We start from the raw sequence: 5,653 nt of genomic DNA on the forward strand, positions 1-5,653 counted from the left end.
CATGTCCCCACAGGGCCAGGGGTTCCCCAGGGCAGGGGCCAGGGAGCCGGGGGCCTTTAACCCTCCCCTGTCCGCCGCCGGGGGGAGCCCCGGGGGTCAGCTGGGCCGCGGCCTGGGGAGGGGAGGCATGTGCGGGGAAGCAGCAGGGCCGCGGCAGTGAGGGAGTGTGGACGCCTGGGGGGTTATATAGGGGGCCGGGGCGGGCGGGCGGGGGGCAGGCGGCAGGGGAGGGCGGCCTGACACATCCTGACTCACCCTCCCTGCCTGCCTTTTCCATTCAGACGGAGCCGGCTGCGCGCAGGGCTCAGCCGCCTCTCTCGGAGGAGGGCACGGAAGGAAAAGTTGGAAAAGTTGAAGAGGGAGGGGGGGTGGTCGGAGAGGGGCTGGTGAGGTCATTGGCGTCCCCTCCCTCCACCTCCACGCCGGAGCAGACACACGCGGCTCCAGGCTGGGGCCCGCCGCGGGTGGGGGTCCATGGACCAGCAGGGCAAGGAGGGATGGGAGGCAGGACCGGGAGAGGCGGCCGGGCAGGGCCACAGCACGGTGGCGGCGGCCTGGGGGAAGAGGCCAGAGGAGGAGAGGCCAAGGGATGGAGTGGGGGACACAGGGGACAGAGACACGCAGCGAGAAAGGGATGGGGGGAGAGAGAGATGGGGAGAGACAGGCAGACGGAGACACACAGAGGAATGGGGAGACGGGGACAGAGACAAGGAGATAGAGATGGGGAGAGAGACGCATAGAAGGATTGGGACACAGAGACAGACAGGGGACAGAGAGACAGAGGGGGATGGGGACATAGAGACAGAGACGAGACAGAGACGGGGAGAGACACACAGAGGGATGGGGACATGAGACAGAGACGGGGACAGAGACACAGAGGGGGATGGGGAAACAGGGACAGAGTGGGACAAAGACAAGAGACAGAGACACAAAGAGGGATGAGTACACAGAGACAGAGAGAGAGGGACAGAGATGGGGACAGAGACGCACAGAGAGATGGGGACATGGAAACAGAGATGGGTACAGAGACACAGGGGTGGGGACATGGAGACGGAGACAGGAGTACAGAGACCCACAGAAGGATGAGGACACAGAGACAGAGACACAGGAGGCAAAGACATGCAGAGATGCTGACCCAAAGTCGGAGAGAGTGGACAGACACCCAGAGGGATGGGGACACAGAGACAGAGAGACATAGACAGGAGTCAGAGACACAGATGGGGACACAGAGACAGAGAGATGCAGAGGGATGGGGACACAGAGACAGAGATGGGGGTCAGAGACACAGGAAACAGACACACAGAGAGATGGGGACATGGAATGAGAGACAAGGGACAGACACACAGAGAGACAGGGATACAGAGACAGAGATGGGAGTCAGAGACAGAAGACAGAGACATACAGAGGCCGACATGGAGACAGAGACGGGGATGGAGAGGGGGGCAGACACACACAGGGGGATGGGGACATGGAGCCAGAGAAAAGGGACAGAGACACACAGAAGGATGGGGACACAAAGTCAGAGTCAGGGGACAGAGACACAGAAGCAGAGTGGCCAGGGAGATATACCAGAGAAGCAGAGGGGACCTCAGGGGAGATGGAGACTGCAGGGGACACTTGTGGGTGCCACAGAGACCCCAGGGGACAGGGACAGGGATGACAAGATGGAGAGGAGGCAGGAGACAGCAGAAACACACAGTCACAGAGCACAGTTACAAGGACAGAGGTATTAGAGAGACACAGACGCTGAGGTCGGGAACTTGGCACAGGGTACAGAGAAGGGGATCTCCTTTCTGGAAGATACAGGTGGAGACAACAGACCAAGAGGAAGGTGTCGAGACACTCTGCAGAGACAGACCCTCCATGTCTGACTCTGCCCCCCATGCCTCAGTTTCCTCAGTTGCGAAAGGGGAATCCTGAATACCCAGCCCCTCAACACCACGACAAAGCTCCCATGAGCTTGTCCATGCCAGGCACAAGTCAGCCCTCGTCCGGTGAACCGTCCTTACCTTCCTTGTTCATTTATATGGACGCACCCAGGGTGCAAAGAAAATGCGACCTTTTCTCTGCCTTTGAGGGACGGGGGGTTGTGTGAGGGGTGGAGCTGGTGGGTGGCTGAGTTGGAGGGAGGACGGTGGGGATACTGAGGCAAGATCCTGGAGCCGGGGCAGGGACCGGGGCCTTGGACGATGCCACACAGAGAGGTGGAGACCGGAGGGGGCAAAGAAGGAGAGGGACACCCGGCTTCTGAGAGACAGTGACAGCCACTCCAGCACACAGAGGTGGGCGCTAGGTGACACCAGCCCAAGTCCCAAGAGTCCCCTCCCCCCCAGGATCTAGGCGGCAGAGGAAGATGGGCTTGGATCCAGAGCACAAAGAAGTGACAAGACCCCCACAGGCCTTCCCGCAGGGGTGACAAGGCCCCCACAGGTCTCCTCACAAGAGGGTGACAAGGACCACAGGCCTCCCCGCATGAGGGTGACAAGAACCTCCAAGCCACCATGTCTTAGGGATGGCAAGGCCTCCACAGGCCTCTCTGCATGAGGGTGACAAGGACCCCACAGGCCTTCCTGTTCTAGTGATGACAAGGACCCCACAGGCCTCCCTGTCTTAGGGGTGATAAGGACCCCATAGGCCTCCCCGTATGAGGGTGACAAGGACCCCACAGGTCTCCCTGTCCTAGAGGTGACAAGGACCCCACAAGCTTCCCCTCACGAGGGTGACAAGGACCCCACAGGCCTCCCTGTCCTAGGGGTGACAGGGACTCCACAAGCTTCCCCACACGAGGGTGACAAGGACCCCACAGGCCCCCTGCATGAGGGCTGACAAGGGCCCTCAGTCTCCAGCTGGCTCCTCACGTCCGCCTCTGACCCACACCAAGTGGGGGGTCTCTGGGAGGCCAGTGCTGGAGGCCTGCGACCCCCCCCACCACTCAGAGGGGCGCCAGCTCAGGCCCCTGAGGAGGTGAGGTCACAGCCCCCCACGGTGGGACATGACCTCATCGCCTCAGGTAAGCCTCTCTCGGGTTCTTTGGTCTGTGGAGCCACCCCTTCCAGGGCCCCCCAGGGGCCCTTGCCAGCCCCGGCTCCCGCTGGGACCCAGGCCTCTGACCACCGGGTCTCCGCCCCTCAGGGGGCCTGTTTCCGGCTGAGTCAGCGTGGGGGGCCCAGGGCTGCGTCAGTCAGGGGAGAGCTGACGTAGCCCCCCCAGGCTGGCGGGGCCAGCCAAGGTGACTCAGGCCACCAGCTTGGGGGATGGACGAGCTGGGGGGACGGGGGGCTGGCCAGGGGCCAACCCGGAGACCAGTAGGACTCTGGTAAAGCCAGCACCTTCCACTGCAGGACCCAGGATCCCGGCCCCAGGCCTTCTCTCCCAGAACCCAGATTCCAGGACCCAGCCCCTCCTCCATCAGACTAGGAGTCCAGGCCCCAGCCTCCTCCCTCAGACCCAGAGTCCAGACCCCAAGCTCTCCTCCCTCAGTCCCAGGAGTCCAGGCCCCAGCCCCTCCTCCCTCAGACCCAGAGTCCAGACCCCGGCCCCTCCTCTTTTAGATGCAGGAGCCAGGCCCCCAGCCCTTCTTCCCTCAGACCCAAGTGTCTGGGCCCTAAACCCTAGTTCAAGAAAGGTGGGGACACTGTGTGGCCCTTCCGCACGGGGGGGAGCACTGTTTGGGGGAGGTCACGATCCATGACAAACCTGGTCTCCCACCAGCTTCTCACCTTGTCTCAGTTCTGAGACTTCAGTCAGGTTATGGGGTCAGACTCCATTCCCCCAGCAAGGTGGCAGGTGGTGGAAGGAGATGGGGCCCCTGGAAGGCAGAGGGTATGGGGTCTGGAGACTCTGGGGTCTTCCCCAGGCCAGGGTGGATGACGTTGGACAACTTTACTTCTGTAGAAACAAAGGAGAGAGAGAGAGACAGACAGAGACAGATGAAGACAGGAACGAGACCAGGGATAGGGTGTGACAGAAAGTGACAGGGACAGGAGTGAAAGATGGAGAAGCAAGGCCAGGCACGGTGGCTCATAGCTGTATGCCCAGCACTTTGGGAGGCTGAGGGGAGAAGATTGCTTGAGCTTGGGAGTTCGAGACCAGCCTGGGTAACATAGTGCGACCTTGACTCTACACAAAATTTTAAAAATTAGCTGGGCATGGTGGCATACGCCCAGAGTCCCAGCTACTCAGGAGGCTGAGGCAGGAGGATCATTTGAATCCAGGAGTTGGAGGCTGTGGTGAGCCATGATCATGCCACTGCACTCTAGCCTGAGCCACAGAGTGAGACCCCCTGACTCGAAAAACCAAACCAAATCCAGAATCAGAAGACAGATGCAAAGAGCAGTGGGCTGAAGACCAGCTTAGAAGAAGCAGAGGTGGGGGACAGGGTACCAGGCCCAGGGGAGGTCACAGACTCCGCGGGGGATGCCGCTGGGACGCGGGGGTGGCAGGAGTCTCCTTGGTCATGCTCCGGCCCCAGGGCAAAGCAGAGCCGGCAGGGTGTGAGGTCAGCAGGTCCGAGGCTGTGTGTGTCCGTCTGTCTGTCCCTGGGGGGTCCTGTCTGGCCTCAGGGGGGTGACGGGGCAGGCCGGCCGCAGAGGCAGCCCAAACCTGTCATTAGTGGTGAGGGCCGTGACGGCGGGCCCCCCCAGTCCCAAGCCGCGGTCCAGGGCCAGGCGGCCCCGCCCCCCGCCCCCTCCCTGATCCCTGAGGAATCCCGGGAATTGGGAAGTGGGTCCGGATGATGTTGACACAGGAAACAGTCAGCAGCTGCCTGGCCTCAGCCCGGCAACCCCTCTGACCCCCACCCCCGGCCCCCTGCCGAGCCCCCTGTAACCTGTGTCATCTCTGACGAAGGCAGCCCGGGGCCCACTCAGCACCCACCAGGATGTTTACAGGAGAGATGGGTAAGACAGGGAGTCAGCCCCATGGGCTTGCTGGGAAATGGGGTCTGACTCCTGGACTATCCCTGGGTGACGCGAGGCCAGGCCCCGGCCCTCCTCCCCCAGACCTGGGAGTCCAGGCCCCCAGCCCTCCTCCCTCAGACCCAGGAGTTGACCTCCCAATTCCTGTCCTCCATCTAATCTAGACATCCATCTCCTAACCCCCTTTCTCCTCAGAATGTAGAGAGACTAGCCTGGGGTCAGTCGCTGTGCCCCACAGCTGAGTGGATGTTGACATGGGGTGAGCTGGGGGGCTCATGGCCCAGCCCAGCCCCAGTGTGGCCCCCTCTTCTTGGAAGCCAAGTCTCCCTGGTCTTTGGGGCAGAGCAAGATGGAACCTGGGATCTGCAGTTGGACTGACTCCCTCCCTCCCCGCCACCCTCTGAGCACAGGTGGGGAAACAGACCTGGGTGGCAAGTGGGGGCTCCCTGCCCATGGGCCACCATCACGGCCTGAGAGTAGCTCCCACCCACCAGACCCTCAAGTCTCAGCAGTCAAGTCTCAGCAGGGACCACCTGTCAGCCCCTTCTGTGTTTGTTTTTTGAGTTGGAATCTCATTCTTGTTGCCCAGTCTGGAGTGCAGGGGCATGCTCATGGCCACCGCAGCCTTGACTTGCTGGGCTCAGGCAATCCTTCTGCCTTGGTCTTCCAAGTAGCTGGAACTATAGACACATGCCACCATGCTCAGCTGGTTTTTTTTTTTTTTTTTTGAGTTGGGG

The sequence above is a fragment of the Carlito syrichta genome, unplaced genomic scaffold (assembly GCF_000164805.1).
Source record: "Carlito syrichta isolate Samal-C Ts95f unplaced genomic scaffold, Tarsius_syrichta-2.0.1 Scaffold104777, whole genome shotgun sequence".
In the NCBI taxonomy this organism is placed as follows: domain Eukaryota; kingdom Metazoa; phylum Chordata; class Mammalia; order Primates; family Tarsiidae; genus Carlito; species Carlito syrichta.